Source organism: Camelina sativa, chromosome 1, assembly GCF_030686135.1.
Source record: "Camelina sativa cultivar CO46 ecotype springtype chromosome 1, ASM3068613v1".
NCBI lineage: Eukaryota > Viridiplantae > Streptophyta > Magnoliopsida > Brassicales > Brassicaceae > Camelina > Camelina sativa.
Window position 1 is genome coordinate 14,636,846 of NC_141880.1, and position 18,718 is coordinate 14,655,563.

At 36.7% G+C, this 18,718-nt stretch overlaps 2 long non-coding RNA genes and 2 pseudogenes across 4 annotated transcripts; all 4 read right to left on the reverse strand.

The window, feature by feature from the left end:
• Positions 1–547: 547 nt before the first annotated feature.
• Positions 548–3,451, reverse strand: LOC104792082 (uncharacterized). 2 transcript variants are annotated; one of them, XR_769006.3, is made up of 7 exons: positions 3,253–3,451; positions 2,936–2,998; positions 2,526–2,753; positions 2,325–2,416; positions 1,993–2,114; positions 1,093–1,808; positions 548–812 (listed from the first exon to the last, which is right to left on the reverse strand). It is a non-coding gene; the product is annotated as an uncharacterized LOC104792082 (long non-coding RNA). The 2 variants fall into 2 exon arrangements; XR_769005.3 differs by having other exon boundaries at positions 1,993–2,118.
• A 1,902-nt stretch (positions 3,452–5,353) lies between these two features.
• Positions 5,354–10,442, reverse strand: LOC147949934 (uncharacterized; annotated as a pseudogene).
• A 1,202-nt stretch (positions 10,443–11,644) lies between these two features.
• On the reverse strand, positions 11,645–12,303 carry LOC147949935 (uncharacterized). The gene is made up of 2 exons (XR_015596133.1): positions 12,045–12,303; positions 11,645–11,907 (listed from the first exon to the last, which is right to left on the reverse strand). It is a non-coding gene; the product is annotated as an uncharacterized LOC147949935 (long non-coding RNA).
• A 2,151-nt stretch (positions 12,304–14,454) lies between these two features.
• Positions 14,455–16,378, reverse strand: LOC104708548 (putative F-box protein At2g16290; annotated as a pseudogene). The gene is made up of 2 exons (XR_015596135.1): positions 15,824–16,378; positions 14,455–15,387 (listed from the first exon to the last, which is right to left on the reverse strand). The product of XR_015596135.1 is annotated as a putative F-box protein At2g16290 (transcript).
• Between the last annotated feature and the right edge of the window lie 2,340 nt (positions 16,379–18,718).

Sequence of the window (18,718 nt, forward strand, 5' to 3'; positions counted from 1 at the left end):
TCAAGTTCTTGCAAAGCCAGATCTTCTTCCTTAAACCCAAAAATAAAAATTTTAGTGAAGCAATATCAAATCAGCTATAAAGTCATACACAAAAACATGTTTTACACCTCATAAGAGATGTAAAGCACAAAGAGAGATAAATAATATATTTTCAAGATATTAAGAAATCAAATATATAATATTTAATAATACTTAAATTTTAATTTTTAATAGAGTTTAAATCTATACTATGAAAGAGTTAACTCTCTTCCTCCTTTCGCCACATCAGCAATAGAAAGAGTGCCATATATGCATAACTAAAATCGTCCAATTATCTCCAAGTTTTATGTGATTTGAATTGATCATCTTCGTTTGTCCTTCCTTTGAATTTTGTATTAATTGCTGCTTTGATCCTCTTCGCATTCGTCTGCCCCATATATTTTCGAAAGAGCTATAAGGACCTGATGGAAGTTTTGTTGGTGTAAGTTATTTTGCATTCATATGATGCGTTGATTGTTCTGTGTGGTAGGTTCTTTGTAATTATTATATATTATTAAACAATTTGTGATTTTTGAGGGAAGGGATTTATTATTAAAACTTTTGACCGGAGAATATTGTATTTATGCTACAAATACAATTTAAGGACAACGTGGAATCTATATTAACATTTTTACAGCATTTTTCATAAGAAGACTTTGAGTTCAGACTTATTTATAGATAATGTCATTCTATTTACAATTAATAAAAGATTTAAAAAATAACACAGCTTTGTTGGCTGAAAATATAGAAAGTATAAGACCTCTTAACTTTTTCCTTCGACTTAGCAAAAATTTCTGCGAATTCAACAATCAATCATAATCAATTACTATTACTTTGATATCAATCTCCAAAGATATCGCACCTATAACATCCCCGTATTCCTAAACATATGCAAATTACCGAACGTAATAATCTAAATCCTATCAGCAAAAAAATCTAAACTTCCCAACAATAGAGAATCCCATATATTCTTTATTTTTGATACGCAATCATAACAATCTCCAATTGCAAAATGTATAAACATAGTCTCACCAATGATAGAATCAAAACAAACAAAACTAAATAAATCCATACCTAAAACAATGGCGACTTCTTTTGCTTTCCTCCGAGACCTTCATAATTGGCGCAGTATAGAGCTACCACAGGAGAAACACTTGAACTCATTTTGGTTGACAAGACTGTGAGTATCACTTTCATATATAATCTATGCTTTTCATAAGTTTCTCTTCCCTCACTATTTTATATTATATATTATAGGGAATGAAAATACACGGGTCCGTGAAAAAAGACTTGGTGAACCGTTATGTCAACCACCTTCCCATTGGCTCATGGAGGTTCATCGAGACCTTTTCACTCACTCATGCGGTTGGACAGTTCCGTCCGACTACTCATTTGTACAAACTTAGTTTTGTCAATAGGACCTATGTTGCTGTTAGTGATCCTAAGTCCGACTCAAACTTCCTAAGCTTGACAAAGTTTGAAAGAGTTGAAGATCCAGCGCTTAACACTAACATGTTGATTGGTAATTGTTATTGATTTCTTATTATATTCTTAAAGTATGGACGATTTAAAAACATTAACTTCCTCTAATGGTTTCTATATGTGGTACAAAATTTACAGATGTGATCGGTCAAGTGGTGAACATTGGTGATATGGAGACAGTTGAAGTTAACAACAGCCACAATCTGTAACTTTGGGACAGATTCACGGAAAGCGAGAGACAGACCATCATTCCAAGGAAAAACCATTGGCTATAATATTCTCTGTTAATGAGGATCGACATATACAACCTGCAAATTAGACAAAAACATACCCCTTTATCTGGTCTGAATTGGTGTTTAAACACAAGCATAAACTCGTGTTTGAGATGCGGGACGAAATGTTACATTTGTCTGCCTAATTCTAAGCCTTTATTCAAAAAAACATGAACTAAAATCATATTTTGATTGACAGGGACGAGAGGGTATCATGTACCTTGTGGGGCTTATTCGCTGAAAAAGTATTCGGAGCCTGCCAGGCATCTAATGGTGTCATTGTGGTTTGCGTCCTCCGGTTTGTCAAAGTGAAAACATAAAAAGGTAATATTCGGCTCCCACCTTCCTTAAAAAAATATACAAATGAAAATATAGATGAATTTATATCTAATATTTTTAAAAATATGTAACAGGAAGTAGATATCTGTCTAATTCTTATGATGCATCACAAGTACATCTCAACCCTGCTAGGATAGAAGTTGATAATTTCATCAAATCGTAAGTACTTATATCGTTGAACTAAATCTGATATATGATAATACTTTTACGAACCTATAACACTTTGTATCTGATGTCATACAACCTTCCAAATGATGGTCTGTCTCTCGCTTTCCGTGAATCTGTCCCAAAGTTGCAGATTGTGGCTGTCAAATCAAAAGACACCAATCAGTATCCAAGGAAAAACCATTGGCTATAATATTCTCTGTTAATGAGGATAGACATATACAACCTGCAAATTAGACAAAAACATACCCCTTTATCTGGTCTGAATTGGTGTTTAAACACAAGTACCATAGATGATTAGTTTTCATTAACATGTTGTCTTTGAATTTAACCTACACAACAAATATGTAAAAGTAAGTTTTATCATATATAAAGTAATGTTTGATCAGATTCAATTTATAAGAAAGACTGGAGTGGATTCTTATCTTCTCTGGCAAAACTTCTATATTATCCATCATTGATATTCAGGTCCAAAACCTGAACAGAGACATATTAATCTACTTTGAATATACTCAAGAACATTATAAACTGTTACTAGAGATGGTCATACTAAACTTCTACTTTATAAGGTATGTTTTTTTGTTTGGAAACCAAACTGACCTTAATGCATCTAAAAAGGAAATAAAAAAGAAATAAAAAGAAAAATTCACTTATCTTACACTATAGACGATTATTTATTTGAGTTTCAGGAACTCTGTTAATGAGAATCGACATATAAAAACCTGCAAATTAGACAAAGATCCGTCAGTTTTACAGAAGTTTTTGAATAAAACACAGAATGCAGTTGGAGTAATAAGAATGTCATTTAGAACTATCAAATTTCTTAGTTAAACAATATCCAATCCTACCTAAGCAAAATTCCCAAAACCCGATTGTAGAAAACATAAAATTGATTGGATCAAATTTCATAGTAGCAAACGGAAAGACTAAAAATCAAACCCCAAGATTCACGGTACAATTTTGGATGAAGAAATACCTTTGTGACTTTATAATTCTGGAGATTATGAGATCTAAAACTGGACAACTTCAATCTCATCGCGCGTTGTATGAACTTTAATCGTTTCAGGGGAAATAAAACGTCAGATTTCGAAGGACATCCAGACAGCCAAAAAAAGATCCGGATATGTTCTTCATATCCAAAAAAAAAAAACGATACAAACAAAAACGAGAGAGAGAGAGTGAGAGAACATGGGTCAGCGTATTATTTTTGTTAGGAACTGGGCCACACAATTTTGGAATCATTAATATTTGATGGTCAATTGGTCTTCTTTTTAATGGGTCTCTATTGATCCAATGTGATTTTTTTTTTCTTTTTAAAAAGGGTGTACAAGTAATAAATTAAGTTATAAAAACATAGATTTTATAGGTTATACACTAACAGTAATAGGAAACAATGTTGGTCTGATGAATCAAAATTAAAAATTAAAATTATACAGTCATTATTCATAAGCGCCAAGAACAAGTAACTGTATGTCTCAAATTAACAAATTTTACTAATTTCAAGATTATACACTATATAATCTTACATTTAATAATTTTAAAGACTTAACCTATTTTTAAATCAATTCATTATAAAATCGGCCCGCGGTGTACCGCGGGTTAAAATCTAGTTAAACTACTGAAAATAGGAGATAATTCCGCCATTGTTGAAAATCAAATGAACACAAAAGTTGTGGCAAATATAAAAATATTCACGAGACTCTTTGGATGGGGTGCGGTTGTTGAAATTCTGTCCTGATCCTACAGCTAAATTGTTGTTGATATTAATTTCTGAACCGGATAGTTGGTCGTTTGGGGATGTATAGAATGAATCTTGTATAGTAGTTGATAAGTATGTTTTCCCAAATCTTTCAAATTTGAGCCTTCAATAGAAAGAATTAGGCCTACTACATCTAAACACAGAAAGAAATAGAGTAATTAGGTGACTGGAAATTTATATGGCATTGCTTTTTAGAAGAATATTAAAACTGATATAATGGTTCTAATGGAGGCGATTATTTTAAAAGGAAATAATGAGACATAAGGTGAGTTTGAGGATATTACAGGGTTATTTGTGTATATATTTAATGGGGAGGAAATGACCAGGTAGCGCTAGATTGGTGTTGGCTACACCAAGTAAGTGGTCATGATTGTAAACCTTGAATTTGTCTTTCTCAATCTTCAAGTAGGAATAGTGTGCCACTGTTAAATTTGATGACAAACGGATGGTCCGTCATTTTGAGGTGTTGGATGGATGGTGCAACTTCAAACCCCTACAATGCCCTCTTTTAAGATACCGTAGTTTCCTTCAGCTCATGATGCATGAATGAAGCAATGGATTACAGAAGTCTAATGAAAAATAAAAGGGGTGAGCTTTTGGTAGAGGATAATAAGGATCTAAGAGTGTTGTAAACATATTTGCACAGTAAACAACAAATACCATTACCTTTTCATCGTGCAGGAGTAGTAATATTCCAAGGAAGTGTCGTCGGTCATGGACGGTGCATATTTCAGAGTGAACTTCCAATATTAAAATTCTACATGTTGCGGGTGATAACCAAGGCGTAAAGCATCAAAGGCCACATATGTACCTAGAATGTGTTGAAAGGTTTTGATGAGAGACATTTTGTTGGTTTAAAAAAAAAAAAATGGAGATGTCAGGGATCAATAGTAAAATATTAGGTGGAATGTTTTGGTGCGAGCAAATGATTATGTATTTATAGGTATAAGGTACTTACGAGGGTGACAATTACTTTTGAATGGCTATGGTGAAGACGAGAGAGTACGGGTAGCCTATGGTGAGTGGCCATTTTCGAAGAACAGTAAATGACACAATTTATGTTAAATTAAAGCACGCAACATAGGTCTTTCGACAGTTACAATGTCATTTGGCAAACGTTTTGAAGAGAAGGAGTTCGCATAAAGGAAAAAGTCTTAGTAAAACCACATGGGTTGAGACTGATTTTTTTTTGTTTTTTTTGAATAAATGTTAAATTATATTCAAATAAAACAATAGCGTGTTACATCAGCGGTTGGATAAAAAATATTTGTTTGTGCCAAAATTTTAAAAAAGTGCTAGCATAATGTAGTCTTTCTCCTTAGTAGCGTGTGGCGAGCCATCTCTGCATACCGAGAGCATAGTGTCGGTCCCCCATACGTTTAATAGCGAGAAGTTGAGCTCTAATTTGCTTGTCAAGCCAGCCAATAAGAGTTAGCTCAGGAGTAGGAACTTCCCCATACCGCCTAGCATTACGTTCCCGCCAGACAGAGTAAACGGTGAGTTGAAAAGTGTAACGAATAAAGAAACCATACACCCGATCAGCTTGAGTGGCAGAGATGAAATCAATAAGCGGAATTCAAGAAGTAGTAAAGTGGGTGTTGTATAGTGTTTGCACTATACCGGACCAAACTGCAGCTGTATATGGACATGAGAAGAACAAGTGTTCTCTCGTCTCCACCTGAGTAGAACAAAAAACACAACTCACATTACTGCCATTACGCCAATAAACCATTCGATCACATGTGGATAGTCGGTTGTGTACTGCAAGCCAAGTACAGAATGAATATTTAGACGTTTCATGAGCAAACCAAACATCCTTATGCCAAGCAACCAGGTTGGAGGTTGTTCTAATATGGTTCCAAGTATCCCTAGTCGAGAATGTGTCCTTATAAACATCCCCTTTACCTCGCCATAAGACCCGATCAGCCCGAGAGGTAGTTCGAGTCTGAAACGCTTGGTGCAGAGCATCTTCAATTTCATTATACAACGCCACTCGGTGAGCCCGTCATCGCCGACCATACCAAGCCTCATGGAGAGACATATGTTCTCTTATCCCCAAGTCAATCATACCTCGTGAACCAACTTTATCCAACAGATAACCATGAGCCGACCAGTTGTCATACCAGAACGATGTGAGAGTTCCATTGTTGACCTCCACTTTTGCAAAAGTTTTAGCCAAGTCGCGATATTTTAGCAAATGTTTCCACATCCAGGAGCCTGAGAGAGATGCAGGTTTAACAGACCAGAAAAAGCCACCCTTAAATAAATTCATGTGTGACCATTTAACTCATAACGAATCCCCACCAGAGACCAACCACCATATTAACTTTAAGCAACTCACATCATTTGTCTCCTTCAATGATCTCAATCCTAGTCCACCCTCACACTTAGGTTTACACACATCAGTCCATGAAAACTTTGCCTTCTTAGCATTCAGAGCCAGGCCAGACCATAAGAAAGCTGAGCATATACTATCTAATTCTCGAATGCTTTCCCGCAGAAGCCTAAAAGCACTCATCCAGAAACTTGCTGTACACCACAACACCGAGCGTATGAGATCGAGACGACATGCAAAGGAGAGATTGCGTGCTGTCCATGTTTTTACCCTGTTACGAATTTGATCAAACAAAGGGGAGAGGTCCGTTGTAGTGAGTCGTCGAGGGACTAAAGGGAGTCCAAGATATCAAACAGGAAGCTGTCCCAATCCGAAACCATACCGATTGCCCAAAAGTGCAGTATTATCCGGGGAGACTCCTCCAAGATACAAAGTTGTTTTCTCCATACTAATGGTTAGGCCTGAACGCTTAGCAAAAATATTCAAAACCTGGACAATACCATCAACAGATCGGACCTTACCATCCGATAATATCATAAGGTTATCCGCAAAACAAAGATGCGTTAACCGTAGATTTTTGCACCGCGGGTGATATCCAATGTCCTGCGAAGCAGTAGCTTTATCCAACATCTTGGATAGAACATCCATACAGATGACAAACAGGTAGGGCAAGAGCGAGCAGCCTTGACGCAGGCCCCTAGCACTACGAAAATAGCCCGCAAGCTCTCCATTTACCTGAACCGAGAATGAAGCCATAGTGACACAGAGAGAGATTCAATGGATAAATGTAGGTGGAAATTGCAAAGCAGTTAAAACATTGAACAGAATAGACCACTGAACGGAATCAAAAGCCTTCGAAATATCCACTTTCACCGCACACCTTGTTGAGATATTATCTTTGTGATAGTCCTTCACCAGCTCTGTAGCAAGGAGTACATTTTCAATAAGTAACCGATCAGCCAAAAACGCGGATTGGTTCCCAACAATGAACTTAGGAAAGATACGCTTAAGTCTGTTAGCTATAACCTTCGAGATAACCTTGTAAAGAACATTACACCAGGAAATTGGCCGATAATCTCACATCTCTTTGGCATCCTTCCTCTTCGGTATTAAGACTAGTATCGTGGCATTGAGTCCCTTTGGTAGGAAACCTTTGGCAAAAAAAGACTGGACCGCAACAACAAACTCAGAAGTAATAATGTCCCAACCAGCTTTATAAAATTCAATTGTATAGCCATCCGGACCCGGTGACTTATCACTTGGCATAGCAAACAAAATCTTTTTTATCTCCTCCCCTGTGATAACCCTATTGAGCCAGCGACAATCTTCATCTGCGCAACGGAATGACAACAAATCAGCAAGACAATCCACTGACATCCCCTCATAGTCAGCATGTATAGTTTGGAGAAAGGATTGAAAGAAAGACACATCCTCCGCTTTGATATCCTTAGTGGTCTTTAACAGTCGTCCATCTTGAAATACAATTTCCCTCATCATATTCACAGCCTCTCGAGTAGCCACGACACGATGGAAAGCCTTATTGTTTCGATCTCCCACTTGGAGCCAGTTCAATTTTGAATGTTGTTTTAAAAACTTCTCCTCAAGAACAGAGACATGGTCCCATCGTGCGTAAGCCTCTTTCTCTTCTTCCGTAGCAGAGACAGAGGGGGAAGCTAGGTTGGCCTCCTGCTTCCGACACAACTCCTCCAACGCATCTTTAGTCCGTTTTGACAAGTTGCTCAGCTTCTTCCTTGCCAAACATCGGATATGCGGTTTTAAAAACTTGAGTTTCTTTGAAAACCGGTAAAGAGATGAGGTTGACAAATAGATCCCTTCCGTGTCCTCCCAGAACTCTTTGACAAGAGGCTTAAACTCCTCCATTTCAGCAATTCCATTCACAAACTTGAAAGGTCTTCGGAAGATACTAGTACCAGCAACCCCACTTAAATGAACTCTACAACGTAAATTATCAGATATTTCTCCAGCCTCGAACACACTGTAAGATTGAAGAAAAGAGGAAGACCAGTTGTCATTGACCAAATTTTTTTGAAATCAAGTTACCATCCTGTTTATTGCTCCATGTAAATAACGGCCCATGATAAGCCAAATCCTTGAACTGACAATCATTTACCAGTGAACGAAAATCATGCATCCCCGGGAAGAGAGTTGGACGAGTGTCCACCTCCGAGTGCTCATCTAGCTCCAAAGTCACATTAAAGTCTCCCAAAACCAACCAAGGCCTGTTACAAACAATTGGAGAAGCACGATGTGCTCTTAAATCTGTCCACAACTCCTTCCTACCTTCAACATTGTTTGCCGCATAAACAAAAGAGCAAAAAAATTCCTCCTCCTGCTCTTCTAGTTTTACTGAACACGTTATAAGTTGACTAATTTTATAGAACGGAGTAACTCTCACATTACCCCTCCAAACAACCCAAATACGCCCCAAAGGATGATGCTCATAATTAGTCAATAAAGACCAGTCCTTGAACACCTTATTCCCCAGTCGCAGAGCTTTTCCTTCTGTTACTCGAGTCTCTAACAAACCTCCAAATTGAAACTTTCCATCATCCACCCACTTCTTTATTACGGAATGCTTTGTAGATTTATTTATACCGCACACATTCCAAAAGAACATGGACATTAATTTGATTTATGAGTATTTTTCTTTCTCTGATCCCTAGGAGGAATCCTAGATGATTGAGAAGAAGCTGGTTGAATCACCTTATGTGCCGTCTTAGAGTCCCGCGGGAGAGAGGGACAAATCCAGGATGCACTGGTTGTATAACGAGTCTTATCCTCTTGCTCTGAGTCCATCGGAAACTTGATGGACTCACCAACGAAATGAGACTGAGCTACAACCTCCTCTTTGTTCCGCCCCATTTCATTTTCCGTATCCTTACTCGGCATCTCTGTTTTCTCTGTTTCCTCCACATCCTCTGCTTTCTCTGTTTCCTCTGATTCCTCTGTTTCCTCCAATACCGCAAAAGTATTAGAAGAGCGAGTTATCGGATCAATCTTTAAGACAACCTGCTTCTTTCCTGGGCTCAAACTAGTATGTGGTGTTATCCAACCCTACTCGTTCTCTACAGCGCCCTTAGCCAATTCCCCAGCTGTGTTGGGAACAGATAGAACTGTAGACAGGTCTACTGGTGCAACCACAACCGCTGACGAAGTTGTGGTTGTCGTTGTAATCGTTACACCCTCCTCCATTGAGGGAAGAGGATCAGAAGTAGGTTTAGCAACAAGACAAGTCGAACATAAATGTCCCCATTTTCTGCAGACAGTACATCTAGGAGACAACCAAGGGTAAGAATATGTCACTGTTGATTCCAACTCACCATCCTCCAACTACAAGAAAATGTCGTAAAGATAGCACATGAATATAGCGTTTTTTTCCTTTATGCTATAGTTAACATACTGGCGTATTTTAGATAGCGTTTGGATAATTGTAAACACTATATTATGTTTTTAGAAGTTACAGTTAAGCAAAATATAACAGAGCTAATTAATATAAGAAAAACAAAATCTGGGGTACAATCAAAATAATAATACAAAACAAATGCTATGAAACAATAAATAATAACGAAGATTAATTGCTATTATAAAGTATACAATAACAATAAAGAAAACACAATATAAAAAATAACTGATATAACATAAGGTAAAACCGCTATGTAAAGTGCCATATCTATTATAACGGGCGCAGACACAACGCTTGTCATAACGCTATGCGATCCTCTTATAACGTTTTCCGGACGCTATATATGTGACATTTTCTTGTAGTGTCCTCTCCCATAAAAATATACTCACGTGGGAGTTCTCTTGTTAAATCCGCCTCAACTAACATTTGTGCTTCGTCAAAAGTAGCGCAGGCTTCTATCTCAGGATGCAAACGAATGGGTTTCTCCACTGCACTAAAGAGATATTCCAATCCTTTCTCCGTGAACATCGTTGGTGGAACATTTCTCAAAGTCACCCAAAGTGGTATGGAGCGCATTGCTGGTTGTGCTTCTTCCGCAAAAGGTGTCCACTTAGACACAAGCATGAGAATTTCCATGATATTCCACATGCCTCTATTAAAGAATCCGACGCCGCATAGCCTCATTACGAATTCGAAACTTAACAGTAGTGTCGTTAACTTCATACACATCAATAAGAGAGGACATGTCACCCAATCTCCAAATCTTATTAACTATCATATGAATTTTCTCCATATGCGGCGCTTTCAAACTCAAAAACTTACCAATCAGAAAGTCTTCCCATAGGGGTTTTGCATCCACAAAAACCTCCTTCGGAACCACTACCCTTGTTTGACCTTTCACTTCAGACAATTCCATAGTTTGCTGAGTAAATTCACGTCGCCGCGAACACTGAGCAGCCCGAGCGTAAGATTTCTTCTTAATTTGAGGTTCTCCAATATCCATTGAAGAGACCCCCTGACTAGATTCAATAGCCCCCGCCAAAGTTTGCGACACCAAATCAATTCTTACACCCTCCAATCGATCCTTGTCAACCTCCAAACCAGAACTGCCCAACTGTGGCAGCCCCTCTTTCTGCGTAGATACACCCCCCTCCCCTAGGAGTGGAACAGTCACCGGCCGGCTAGGAGAAGCCGCCGTCATCGGCCAAAACGTGTTGAGAAAGTCAAAGAAACCCTAGATGAGAAAAATCGCCTTTTGAGTCGCCAAGCCACGTCAGCCAAAATATCCTTATCAACCTCTGTTGAGACTGATTTTACTGTGAAGGGCTGCAGTTTTGTAAGGCCCAAGAATATTTTGTTTTGAAAGGCGAAGTTTTATTCAAATTATTGACCAGAAGGCCAGTGTCAAATAACGATTCAATTTTTTGAAAAGCATAAGATAAACCAAACCAAACACACCAATTACAGGACCACTCTAAAGGAAAATTACTTTGTAGAGTTTTAAGGATCCATATGAGGAAATATATTAAGGAAGGGGAATACCTGGTAAGGATCGTTAAAGTAACAAATGAACCGATGTATATTTACTGATATGCATTTGAATAAGAAAAAAAAAATGATAGAACAGAACCCACCATCTTTGTGAGCAATTCCCGACGGTTTGCCATCCATACAATCTTGCATTTGAATCCATGCTTAAATTTTTCTAAACGCCAATGATTTCGTGACATAAGCAATTTTGTGAATTTACCAGTTGTTGAAGTAGCTGAATCGGGTGGCTTAATGAGCTCATCCTCGTTGCCTAAACTGGCTGGAGAAGGGTCTCTTTTATAGGACAAAATCACAAGCTATGATTTAATCAACGATCAATAATAAAACCTAGGTAAAGTATGATCTTTTTTTAATATATTTTTGATCAATCCAGTAATTAAATTCACCACCACCAAGATAAAGGAAATTGAAGCCAAAGTAATTCTTTAGCAACATGCATCATCAAACCTAATCAAACTGTTTTTTTTTTTTTTTTTTTATTTTGGTTTACCGGAAAATAAAAGATGGTGTGTCGGGTCCCCAGTACTTGAGAACAGCCAGATCGTAGTGTTGTCATATGCTCCTGCTATTAAAAGTGAAGCAGTTGATATTCTTCTTCTGACCAAATTCACCGTCTCTTATCACTCTTGTTTTCAATTTGGTACAAGAAAAACAAAATTACAAAACTGATATATGGTTTTAGAGAATTAGAGAACATACCCATATAAAATGATGAGTAGAGTAAGGATTTGAATGACTGCTACATCACCAGATCTTGTCACAGTGTGAAGATCCGCGGATATAACCCCTTCAACTTTTTTATTTATTTATGAATGACGGTTGAGTCCTCGATGAACATATTCTAGGCTCGACTAAGAAGATTTGAAGAAGAAACACATGGATTATGGTGGTTCGAAGAAGAATAAATCGAGCATGATTGAGTAAACGCACATACACAGTCGGACCATGGTTTAACGACAAAGAAGACATCGACAATTTGGAAAAAATTTTAAAAACTGAATCGAGCAATTGGTTTAGCAGTAATGGGCTGCATTAGAATTAGGTCCAAGTTTGTTATAGTTTGTTTTCTACATAAGTTGTTTTTTAAACAAGTTTGTTTTTATAAATTAGGATAGTACCCACGCTACGTCGTGAGATTATTTTATATTTTGTTTTTATTTTTATTATTTTTAGATAATTTTGCGTTTGTAATTAAAAAAGTCATTATTAATATAGTTTTTGACAATGTTATCGGTAGTATTTTTGGTTTTAGATTTTAATTATGAAGGTTTGAGGAGAAGTACAAATTGTTTGCATGGAGGATGTCCATCTTTATTTTTCCAAGTTATTGCTTCTTAGTGAACCTCACGACATAAAAGGGTTTATTCAAGATCGATTGCAAGTAAACACGATGCAAGAAACCCCACGAGTACACTCTTCCCTTTCAAAAGGTCTGCATACTCTTCATCATCTTCTTCTTACTTAACATATTTGCCACAATGGTTTATCCATCCTAATGACCTTCGCCAACACTTCAGATCCATTCAAATTACTGCAATCACAAAAACTAACAAAAAAGCTTCAATCAATAAATTACAACACCAAAATCCACATAAAAACAATGTGCAAGAGTCATCGAAAAAAGAGCTTCAATAACCAATAACAAGAGTGGTACTTCTTTGATCTTCATAACAGCAAACGAAAAACCCTGATTTACTAGTCCTCTTGTCTTGAATAAGATTGGCATCAACAACTTTATAATATCTACAATTTGTACAAACAAAAAGGCATAAGAAAAACCCATTTAAAGATATATAAACTTCAGAAACACAAACTACACTTACTATATGAGAAGACAACGTGGAGATCACTCTCGGAGGGATAATATGGTAAGCCTTCGCCGTAGCCATAGGCAAAATTTCTGAAGTTAGAGTGCCACGAAGCTTCTTCAGAAATCCCTAAATATGATTCCTTAATATTTATGCTTTTTTTTAGCTTCAACCTGCATGCTCGATCAAGTTCTTCAAGGTGGGTTTAGGTTTGAGTTTAGAGTCCCTAAGCCAGTAATGTCTAATCATCGCTCATTCCTTCAACTCGATTCACTATATATTTCCAAGACCATCCATAGCCTTAAACGCCTGAAATCGGGGATCCATTTCGGGCCAAAATCTCGTTAACTCCGACATGACAGATATCACGATACAACTCGAGATGAGACATCGCTGGAAGAAGTTGAAAGCTTTCGATTTCTAACTTTTATCGACATCTTTGTACAACTAACAAAGGAAGAGTGACTAGGTTTGCTCAAAAGAGAGAAAGTGACATGGAATAGAAAACGATTATTACTGGTTAAAAATGCTGATGTGTATTATTTGTTATAATTAGAGGTGTCAAAAAGGCCAGCCCGCGCCCATATGGGCCATCCGCAGCGGGCAATTTCTATTTTTTGGACTGGAACGGGCTGGCCCGCTAAGCCCGCAAACATAAAAGTTATGTCCAAGCCCGCCCGGTAAGCCCAGAGGGTTAGCGGGCTGGCCCGCGGGCCTAAATAATATTTTAATAAATAAAATAAAATAAAAAAAATATATTAAAATAAAGTAAAAATAATAAATAATAATTTTAAAAAACAATTTTAAGTAAAATTAATGTTTATATTAATTTTTTGTAGATGTTTTAATTTTTTTACATTAAATTCTTTGTATTACCACATCCTTTTAAAATATATATATTTAAAATTATATAAAAATAGTTATGTATCTATATTAAATATTTATTTTTATTTGATATTTGAAGACCACGGGCCAATCCGCCAACCTGTGGATATAACCCGCTAAAACCCGCAATCCGTTTGGGCTAGGCCCGCAAGGCCCGCAAGGCCCGCTTTTTAACGGGCTTAATATTTAGTGTCCATACCGCCCCGCTAAAGTACTATTTGGGCTAGGCCCACAGGTATGGAGTCCGCTTGACATCTCTAGTTATAATTCTATTGGCTATTGATTTTAAATGATGTGTCAACACCAGCTTAAATTTTAAAACTAATGTGTCATCCTCTCGTGAAACATGAATAAAATATTCAGATAGACAACCACAACAAAAAAAAACGATCATATTTTAAGTGGGCAATGAAAACTGAGTCCAAACCAAATTATTTGAACCGAACCTTAATCCGATTCTCAACGATGTCAGAAAGCTTACAATTTTCTAATCTGTTTTTCTTCACACTTATTCTTAGTAAGCCAGATAGAATCACTTATTATATCATAGATGCTTGTTGATGGATTTGGTAAAGTCAAAACTCCACAAGATACGAGAGATTCAAGATTTGCACCAAATGCGCCCATGTAGCCTTTGCATTCACGAAAGGCAGTACTAGTCCTTTTGGTTCTTAAGTCAAATAAAAGGATCGATTCACTGTCATTAATAATACCATTTCTCGAATCAATGAACACAATGCAATTCTCCTTTGCACCCGGAAGATTTTGTACCGAGCAGCAGAGATTGATCCGATCTCCAAGAAAGACCACTCGGTCGTTCAAGTCATTAACTTGAACCCACTTCTTCCTCCCGCCTTCTTCATCCAGCCTAAAGACTCTGAACCATGTATACATATGTTCAAGATGAGACACTTCAAGTGGGAACCCATTATAGATGATATATTCTTCTTGATCAGATTCTCCTGGTGTGAACTGTTGCACTAGCGACAACTCTTCTCCTGACTTCACCAGATTCTCTTTTGAAGACTTGTAAGTCGACCGTGTGACCGATGGGATCTCTGAAACTTCGAAAGAGGGTTCGATTACAAAGACATGTCCCATCCACTTGTATCAACCACATAAAACTTTCCTTTAAAAGAAACTATATCTTGACATCTCTCAGGAGTGACCGAAATGTTCGTCCATCTCAAGTCGAGGCTGTTAAATATGATCATTTCACCGTCTATTTCAGCTAGCAATCTGAAATCTCTGCAATCTTCAGTATTCAGTTCAAGATATTCAACCATTTTGTAATAACTTACCCATTCACCAACGAATCCCAAACAATAATTGTACACCTCCAAGCTTATCTACATCCAAGGCCATGTAAGCTTAATCGAAGACCAATAAAAAAAAATAAAAAAATCGTGTGCATTTATTGATGGGTAATAATATATATCAAGGCAATTTTTATGGCTAATTTAGATCTGGTACCGCTCTTAGATATGAAGATATTATTGTATCAATGTCTAGTATGACTTGGATATTCATTTACTGAATGTGATTTATACAACATTGAATCCCGAACACGTACTTTAGCAAGATTATCACAAAAACGTAATACAATGAATGACATGAAACTCATGCAATAACTAATTAAATTAAAGAGAAGTTCGACATATCAAATTTAACAAACTTTAACCTCTGTTAGATCTGTATTTGGTGTGACACACATTAAAAAAAAAAAAAAAAAAAAAAGAAGAGAACTCATGCTAAAGAAAAAGAGTATTAGGGATCAAAACTAACCTTGTATTGATGGCACAAAGGGATGATTTGAGTTGAAAGAGAGTTGAACAACATTATATTACATTCGGGAGTGAAAAGACTATAACATCCTAATGGCGACGACATCAACATTGGTTTCCCAGAGTTTCGCTCACACATCCCTGCCAATAAATAGTCATCACCAAAGGGAGTCTTGAATCTCACGAGATTAACTGGAACCTTTTTGAATGTCCAATACTTATCATCGCTACCAAACCGAACTTTTCCCCTGAAGGTGTATAAATAGTGGAGAATTGGAGGGATATAAGTTTTATTGACTAAGCGGCCGGGATCACGCGGCGAAGGAACAACAGACCGCCATGAGCTGCAGACAGACCGGAAGACGACAATCTCGAAAGATGTATCAAAACGGCCAACAATTAGTTCTAGTAAGTCTATGGGAAGCAACGGCCAATCTGCCATGGTTAGACTCGATGGGAGAGTGCAAAAATACTTAAGAGGTAAGGATATTGAAAATGAAGACATATAAGTCAACTGAAAATATAAAATCTAAAGATGTAGTAGTTTTTTTATGAAACAAAGAACGATATCTTACTATATATATAAATTCAAGGAAAATGAAGAAACATATCATGGTAGAAAATGATTATTGTTTATTTATATTTATTATTAACCTATTGAAAATATAGTAAAATTAAATATAAAGTAGAATATAATGCAAAATTTAAAATAACATTTAATTTTGTGAAATTGAGTAAAATAATGAAATATGACAGTTATTTGTACATACATTAAAATTTCTAAAAGTTGATATTGTTGGGACACCCTCGAACCAAAACTTAGCGTTTTGGGGGTAGGTGTCGATCGACACTCATGGTGGTGTCGATCGACACTCATGGTGGTGTCGGTCGACACCACTTATTCTGGTTCGACCAGATCGATTTAATTATCGATTTGAACTGGTTTGGTTTAGAAAAAACCATTGGACCGGGTTATATAAGGGAATTGTCGACCAGAAGGGTTTTGGAGTTTTATTTTGTCTGCCGCTTTGTGTTTTTTTGAGAGAAAAAGGAGAGAAACTGTTCTTGAGGTTTTAGAGAGAGTTTGTGAGATTTGAAAGTGTTTTTGGAGAGATCTTGCTGTGAGAGTGAAGATCCATGGCTAGGAACATGGTGGGAAGGTTTTTGTGGTCGTAGCTTCGTCTTTTGGGCTTAGATCTCTTTGTTGGCTAAGGTGAGTGCATGATCATGGCTTATCTAAGCTAAGATCTCTGTTTCTGTGATATTGTGTGTTGTTTGGTTGTTTGTTTTGGTTGTATGTGAGTTTTTCGTAGCTCTTGAGGCTTGGATTCGTTCCTGGGATTGTGTGGGACGAAAAGGAGCAGTTTGGAGGCGAGATTCGGAGGTTCTGTTCGAAGGAAATCACTGCTCGACAGTGGTGTCGGTCGACACTAACGTGAGGACGGCTTGGGAACTTAGTAAGTGTCGGTCGACACCATGTGGAGGTGTCGGTCGACACCGTTAGGGTTTCGGGGGTGTCGAGCAGGTGTCGGTCGACACCCAAGTGGTGTTGGTCGACACTAGATGTCCAGTGTTGTGTTTGTGGTGCAGGTAAAGGCAAAGTGTGATCATGGAATCAAGGCAATGAAGAGGAAGATGTTCTAGGGACTCAATTTGTTGTTGTCTGGCGTTGCTAGGTTGCTAGAGTTGGGTACTTAGAATTTGCTAGGTTGCCGGTTACTTGTTTCCTGTTGTTTGACATTGAAATGGTTAGGTTTGGTTATTGGTTATTTAATTATGGTTTATTATTGGTTATTGGTTTGTTGGTTATTTAATTGGTATTGTTATTTCGCTGTTGTTTGTGATTGTGGTTTGGTGGCTAGTGGATATGGGACCACTAGTCATAGTTATTATTATTATTATTATTTATTATTTAAAAAAAAAATTGGGTCAGGTCGTTTCAAATAATATGTTATTAATTTATAGTGATCTTATAATATTATCTATAAATTAATCTTTAATATTTTAAAATATAAATTAATAATTATCAATTTGTAGGTTATTCTATAACTGTTAAAAAAACGTTTGAAAAATATGAACTGAGACAACTTTACGAACTAAGATTATTTTTTTGGATGTTAAGTTTTTTTTTTTTTTGAATTTGACCTTTCTCTGTAACTCGCAAACCAACTCCATTACAAGTGAACCAAAAACTTAGGAGAATTTGTTATAATTTATAAATACTCTTTTCACTATATGTTTTTCAAAAATACTCCCTTTTGGTCATTTTCATTTTTGCCATTCTATCATTTTTAATGACCATTTTACCTCTATATAAAAAATATTTTTGTCAACAAAATGAAAAACTAAATTTTCCCGCCAAAACATTTTCGGCATATTTTCCAGTCAAAAAATTTCCGGAAAACATTTCTGCCAAAAATATTTTTGATAAAAAAGTTTATGACAAAAACTTTCCAGCCAAAAAAAAATTACAACCTTCAAAAAAACCTTTGAAAAAACCTTCTAAGAAAACTTAGAAAAACCTTAGAAAAAACCTTATAAGAAACCTTATAACAACCTTAAAAAAACCTTGTAAATACCATATAAAAAATTTATAAAAACCTTATAAAATCTTATAAAAACCTTATAAAAGTCTTTTAAACAATCTGTTTCATATCTTTGCTGCTCAGTGAGTTGTCGCCGCTGTGCTCTCTGTCAAATTTGTGGTCTCTCCTCCATGCATATACATCATGCCACCGTCCACCATCAGCTGACCTCCCCAAACACTCAACGATGAGCAAACGGGGCGTTGATGCACGAACATTATAATCAAATTTCTCTACTACGCTTAGAACCTTCAATCTTGCCACCAACGTAACTTTGCTTTCAAACTTTTTCCCAACCGCTATATCACTAA